A 7,500-nucleotide genomic window follows, 5' to 3' on the forward strand; every position below is an offset into this window, starting at 1 on the left:
CTTCAACTTCCCCTTGAACACAGATGTCAGTGGTCAGATGACGTTGCTTACCTACTCAGGCCACATACGTCTGGGTAATATAGTGCTAGTCCATTCAGAGTTAAAAAAACGCTACCTAACCCGGATCACAAAAACGCTATTTACCCATTGCACAAGTTAACTGCTGAATGATAAAGGACTCCTTAAAACATATCTCTAACATATAAGGGTAAATATCCAGGTCATGCATCTAGTTTGTTGAATGGTTCAAATGAAAGTATGAAGACCTCAGGTAGCAGCAGGCCGAAATAGCTCAGTTTGGAGAGCGTTAGACTGAAGATCTGAAGGTCCCTGGTTCAATCCCGGGTTTCGGCACAGTTGAGAGGTTGCTTGCTTCTGACAAAAGAGGTCTTGGAATCTGCTGCAGTACTTTTTTCTCTATTCATCAAATTTTTTCCAACTGATATACAACACAAGTAATTTAACATAGACTTTGCTTTCTGTCCTCATTCTAAACTTGCTTCCACACTTCTTGCCTTCAGGTTAGACTATGAATGTTTCCCATTTCATGCTTTTTTGTAAAGTAACCTCTTGTCTGCCTTACCTTCAACTTCCCCTTGAACACAGATGTCAGTAGTCAGATGACATTGCTTACCTACTCAGGCCAAATACGTCTGGGTAATATAGTGCTAGTCCATTCAGAGTTAAAAAAACGCTACCTAACCCGGATCCCAAAAACGCTATTTACCCATTGCACAAGTTAACTGCTGAATGATACAGGACTCCTTAAAACATATCTCTAACATATAAGGGTAAATATCCAGGTCATGCATCTTTTTTGTTGAATGGTTCAAATCAAAGTATGAAGACCACAGCTAGCAGTAGGCTGAAATGGCTCAGTTGGGAGAGCGTTAGACTGAAGATCTAAAGGTCCCTGGTTCAATCCTGGGTTTCGGCACAGTTGAGAGGTTCCTTGCTTCTAACAAAATAGGTCTTGGAATCAGCTGTAGTACTTTTTTCTCTATTCATCAAATTCTTTCCAACTGATATACAACACAAGCAATTTAACATAGACTTTGCTTTGTGTCCTCCTTCTAAACTTGCTTCCACATTTCTTGCCTTCAGGTTAGACTATGAATGTTTCCCATTTCATGCTTTTTTGTAATGTAAACTCTTGTCTGCATTACCTTCAACTTCCCCTTGAACACAGATGCCAGTAGTCAGATGACGTTGCTTACCTACTCAGGCCACATACGTCTGGGTAATATAGTGCTAGTCCATTCCGAGTTAAAAAAACGCTACCTAACCCGGATCCCAAAAACGCTATTTACCCATTGCACAAGTTAACTGCTGAATGATACAGGACTCCTTAAAACATATCTCTAACATATAAGGGTAAATATCCAGGTCATGCATCTAGTTTGTTGAATGGTTCAAATCAAAGTATGAAGACCTCAGCTAGCAGCAGGCCGAAATAGCTCAGTTGGGAGAGCGTTAGACTGAACATCTGAAGGTCCCTGGTTCAATCCCGGGTTTCGGCACAGTTGAGAGGTTCCTTGCTTCAGACAAAAGAGGTCTTGGAATCTGCTGCAGTACTTTTTTCTCTATCCATCAAATTTTTTCCAACTGATATACAACACAAGCAATTTAACATAGACTTTGCTTTCTGTCCTCATTCTAAGCTTGCTTCCACATTTCTTGCCTTCAGGTTAGACTATGAATGTTTCCCATTTCATGCTTTTTTGTAAAGTAACCTCTTGTCTGCCTTACCTTCAACTTCCCCTTGAACACAGATGTCAGTAGTCAGATGACATTGCTTACCTACTCAGGCCAAATACGTCTGGGTAATATAGTGCTAGTCCATTCAGAGTTAAAAAAACGCTACCTAACCCGGATCCCAAAACTCTATTTACCCATTGCACAAGTTAACTGCTGAATGATACAGGACTCCTTAAAACATATCTCTAACATATAAGGGTAAATATCCAGGTCATGCATCTTGTTTGTTGAATGGTTCAAATCAAAGTATGAAGACCACAGCTAGCAGCAGGCCGAAATAGCTCAGTTGGGAGAGCGTTAGACTGAAGATCTAAAGGTCCCTGGTTCAATCCTGTGTTTCGGCACAGTTGAGAGGTTCCTTTCTTCTAACAAAATAGGTCTTGGAATCAGCTGTAGTACTTTTTTCTCTATTCATCAAATTCTTTCCAACTGATATACAACACAAGCAATTTAACATAGACTTTGCTTTGTGTCCTCCTTCTAAACTTGCTTCCACATTTCTTGCCTTCATGTTAGACTATGAATGTTTCCCATTTCATGCTTTTTTGTAATGTAAACTCTTGTCTGCATTACCTTCAACTTCCCCTTGAACACAGATGTCAGTAGTCAGATGACGTTGCTTACCTACTCAGGCCACATACGTCTGGGTAATATAGTGCTAGTCCATTCCGAGTTAAAAAAACGCTACCTAACCCGGATCCCAAAAACGCTATTTACCCATTGCACAAGTTAACTGCTGAATGATACAGGACTCCTTAAAACATATCTCTAACATATAAGGGTAAATATCCAGGTCATGCATCTAGTTTATTGAATGGTTCAAATCAAAGTATGAAGACGACAGATAGCAGCAGCCCGAAATAGCTCATTTGGGAGAGCGTTAGACTGAAGATCTGAAGGTGCCTGGTTCAATCCCGGGTTTCGGCACAGTTGAGAGGTTCCTTGCTTCTGACAAAAGAGGTCTTGGAATCAGCTGCAATACTTTTTTCTCTATTCATCAAATTTTTTTCCAACTGATATACAACACAAGTAATTTAACATAGACTTTGCTTTCTGTCCTCATTCTAAACTTGCTTCCACATTTCTTGCCTTCAGGTTAGACTATGAATGTTTCCCATTTCATGCTTTTTTGTAAAGTAACCTCTTGTCTGCCTTACCTTCAACTTCCCCTTGAACACAGATGTCAGTAGTCAGATGACATTGCTTACCTACTCAGGCCAAATACGTCTGGGTAATATAGTGCTAGTCCATTCAGAGTTAAAAAAACGCTACCTAACCCGGATCCCAAAAACGCTATTTACCCATTGCACAAGTTAACTGCTGACTGATACAGGACTCCTTAAAACATATCTCTAACATATAAGGGTAAATATCCAGGTCATGCATCTTGTTTGTTGAATGGTTTAAATCAAAGTATGAAGACCACAGCTAGCAGTAGGCCGAAATAGCTCAGTTGGGAGAGCGTTAGACTGAAGATCTAAAGGTCCCTGGTTCAATCCCGGGTTTCGGCACAGTTGAGAGGTTCCTTGCTTCTAACAAAATAGGTCTTGGAATCAGCTGTAGTACTTTTTTCTCTATTCATCAAATTCTATCCAACTGATATACAACACAAGCAATTTAACATAGACTTTGCTTTGTGTCCTCCTTCTAAACTTGCTTCCACATTTCTTGCCTTCAGGTTAGACTATGAATGTTTCCCATTTCATGCTTTTTTGTAATGTAAACTCTTGTCTGCATTACCTTCAACTTCCCCTTGAACACAGATGTCAGTAGTCAGATGACGTTGCTTACCTACTCAGGCCACATACGTCTGGGTAATATAGTGCTAGTCCATTCCGAGTTAAAAAAACGCTACCTAACCCGGATCCCAAAAACGCTATTTACCCATTGCACAAGTTAACTGCTGAATGATACAGGACTCCTTAAAACATATCTCTAACATATCAGGGTAAATATCCAGGTCATGCATCTAGTTTGTTGAATGGTTCAAATCAAAGTATGAAGACCACAGATAGCAGCAGGCCGAAATAGTTCAGTTGGGAGAGCGTTAGACTGAAGATCTGAAGGTGCCTGGTTCAATCCCGGGTTTCGGCACAGTTGAGAGGTTCCTTGCTTCTGACAGAAGAGGTCTTGGAATCAGCTGCAGTACTTTTTCTCTATTCATCAAATTTTTTCCAACTGATATACAACACAAGTAATTTAACATAGACTTTGCTTTCTGTCCTCATTCTAAACTTGCTTCCACATTTCTTGCCTTCAGGTTAGACTATGAATGTTTCCCATTTCAGGCTTTTTTGTAATGTAAACTCTTGTCTGCATTACCTTCAACTTCCCCTTGAACACAGATGTCAGTGGTCAGATGACGTTGCTTACCTACTCAGGCCACATACGTCTGGGTAATATAGTGCTAGTCCATTCAGAGTTAAAAAAACGCTACCTAACCCGGATCACAAAAACGCTATTTACCCATTGCACAAGTTAACTGCTGAATGATAAAGGACTCCTTAAAACATATCTCTAACATATAAGGGTAAATATCCAGGTCATGCATCTAGTTTGTTGAATGGTTCAAATCAAAGTATGAAGACCTCAGGTAGCAGCAGGCCGAAATAGCTCAGTTTGGAGAGCGTTAGACTGAAGATCTGAAGGTCCCTGGTTCAATCCCGGGTTTCGGCACAGTTGAGAGGTTGCTTGCTTCTGACAAAAGAGGTCTTGGAATCTGCTGCAGTACTTTTTTCTCTATTCATCAAATTTTTTCCAACTGATATACAACAAAAGTAATTTAACATAGACTTTGCTTTCTGTCCTCCTTCTAAACTTGCTTCCACACTTCTTGCCTTCAGGTTAGACTATGAATGTTTCCCATTTCATGCTTTTTTGTAATGTAAACTCTTGTCTGCCTTACCTTCAACTTCCCCTTGAACACAGATGTCAGTAGTCAGATGACATTGCTTACCTACTCAGGCCACATACGTCTGGGTAATATAGTGCTAGTCCATTCCGAGTTAAAAAAACGCTACCTAACCCGGATCCCAAAAACGCTATTTACCCATTGCACAAGTTAACTGCTGAATGATACAGGACTCCTTAAAACATATCTCTAACATATAAGGGTAAATATCCAGGTCACGCATCTAGTTTATTGAATGGTTCAAATCAAAGTATGAAGACCACACATAGCAGCAGGCCGAAATAGCTCAGTTGGGAGAGCGTTAGACTGAAGATCTGAAGGTGCCTGGTTCAATCCCGGGATTCGGCACAGTTGAGAGGTTCCTTGCTTCTGACAAAAGAGGTCTTGGAATCAGCTGCAGTACTTTTTTCTCTATTCATCAAATTTTTTCCAACTGATATACAACACAAGTAATTTAACATAGACTTTGCTTTCTGTCCTCATTCTAAACTTGCTTCCACATTTCTTGCCTTCAGGTTAGACTATGAATGTTTCCCATTTCATGCTTTTTTGTAAAGTAACCTCTTGTCTGCCTTACCTTCAACTTCCCCTTGAACACAGATGTCAGTAGTCAGATGACATTGCTTACCTACTCAGGCCAAATACGTCTGGGTAATATAGTGCTAGTCCATTCAGAGTTAAAAAAACGCTACCTAACCCGGATCCCAAAAACGCTATTTACCCATTGCACAAGTTAACTGCTGACTGATACAGGACTCCTTAAAACATATCTCTAACATATAAGGGTAAATATCCAGGTCATGCATCTTGTTTGTTGAATGGTTCAAATCAAAGTATGAAGACCACAGCTAGCAGTAGGCCGAAATAGCTCAGTTGGGAGAGCGTTATACTGAAGATCTAAAGGTCCCTGGTTCAATCCCGGGTTTCGGCACAGTTGAGAGGTTCCTTGTTTCTAACAAAATAGGTCTTGGAATCAGCTGTAGTACTTTTTTCTCTATTCATCAAATTCTATCCAACTGATATACAACACAAGCAATTTAACATAGACTTTGCTTTGTGTCCTCCTTCTAAACTTGCTTCCACATTTCTTGCCTTCAGGTTAGACTATGAATGTTTCCCATTTCATGCTTTTTTGTAATGTAAACTCTTGTCTGCATTACCTTCAACTTCCCCTTGAACACAGATGTCAGTAGTCAGATGACGTTGCTTACCTACTCAGGCCACATACGTCTGGGTAATATAGTGCTAGTCCATTCCGAGTTAAAAAAACGCTACCTAACCCGGATCCCAAAAACGCTATTTACCCATTGCACAAGTTAACTGCTGAATGATACAGGACTCCTTAAAACATATCTCTAACATATCAGGGTAAATATCCAGGTCATGCATCTAGTTTGTTGAATGGTTCAAATCAAAGTATGAAGACCACAGATAGCAGCAGGCCGAAATAGTTCAGTTGGGAGAGCGTTAGACTGAAGATCTGAAGGTGCCTGGTTCAATCCCGGGTTTCGGCACAGTTGAGAGGTTCCTTGCTTCTGACAGAAGAGGTCTTGGAATCAGCTGCAGTACTTTTTCTCTATTCATCAAATTTTTTCCAACTGATATACAACACAAGTAATTTAACATAGACTTTGCTTTCTGTCCTCATTCTAAACTTGCTTCCACATTTCTTGCCTTCAGGTTAGACTATGAATGTTTCCCATTTCAGGCTTTTTTGTAATGTAAACTCTTGTCTGCATTACCTTCAACTTCCCCTTGAACACAGATGTCAGTGGTCAGATGACGTTGCTTACCTACTCAGGCCACATACGTCTGGGTAATATAGTGCTAGTCCATTCAGAGTTAAAAAAACGCTACCTAACCCGGATCACAAAAACGCTATTTACCCATTGCACAAGTTAACTGCTGAATGATAAAGGACTCCTTAAAACATATCTCTAACATATAAGGGTAAATATCCAGGTCATGCATCTAGTTTGTTGAATGGTTCAAATCAAAGTATGAAGACCTCAGGTAGCAGCAGGCCGAAATAGCTCAGTTTGGAGAGCGTTAGACTGAAGATCTGAAGGTCCCTGGTTCAATCCCGGGTTTCGGCACAGTTGAGAGGTTGCTTGCTTCTGACAAAAGAGGTCTTGGAATCTGCTGCAGTTCTTTTTTCTCTATTCATCAAATTTTTTCCAACTGATATACAACAAAAGTAATTTAACATAGACTTTGCTTTCTGTCCTCCTTCTAAACTTGCTTCCACACTTCTTGCCTTCAGGTTAGACTATGAATGTTTCCCATTTCATGCTTTTTTGTAATGTAAACTCTTGTCTGCCTTACCTTCAACTTCCCCTTGAACACAGATGTCAGTAGTCAGATGACATTGCTTACCTACTCAGGCCACATACGTCTGGGTAATATAGTGCTAGTCCATTCCGAGTTAAAAAAACGCTACCTAACCCGGATCCCAAAAACGCTATTTACCCATTGCACAAGTTAACTGCTGAATGATACAGGACTCCTTAAAACATATCTCTAACATATAAGGGTAAATATCCAGGTCATGCATCTAGTTTATTGAATGGTTCAAATCAAAGTATGAAGACCACACATAGCAGCAGGCCGAAATAGCTCAGTTGGGAGAGCGTTAGACTGAAGATCTGAAGGTGCCTGGTTCAATCCCGGGATTCGGCACAGTTGAGAGGTTCCTTGCTTCTGACAAAAGAGGTCTTGGAATCAGCTGCAGTACTTTTTTCTCTATTCATCAAATTTTTTCCAACTGATATACAACACAAGTAATTTAACATAGACTTTGCTTTCTGTCCTCATTCTAAACTTGCTTCCAC

The 7,500-nt window shown here is 40.2% G+C and overlaps 1 non-coding gene across 1 annotated transcript; it reads left to right on the plus strand.

The window, feature by feature from the left end:
• Positions 1–3,196: 3,196 nt before the first annotated feature.
• On the plus strand, positions 3,197–3,269 carry TRNAF-GAA (transfer RNA phenylalanine (anticodon GAA)). The gene has a single exon. It is a non-coding gene; the product is annotated as a tRNA-Phe (tRNA).
• The last annotated feature ends 4,231 nt before the right edge of the window (positions 3,270–7,500 follow it).

The sequence above is a fragment of the Lissotriton helveticus genome, chromosome 8 (assembly GCF_964261635.1).
Source record: "Lissotriton helveticus chromosome 8, aLisHel1.1, whole genome shotgun sequence".
NCBI lineage: Eukaryota > Metazoa > Chordata > Amphibia > Caudata > Salamandridae > Lissotriton > Lissotriton helveticus.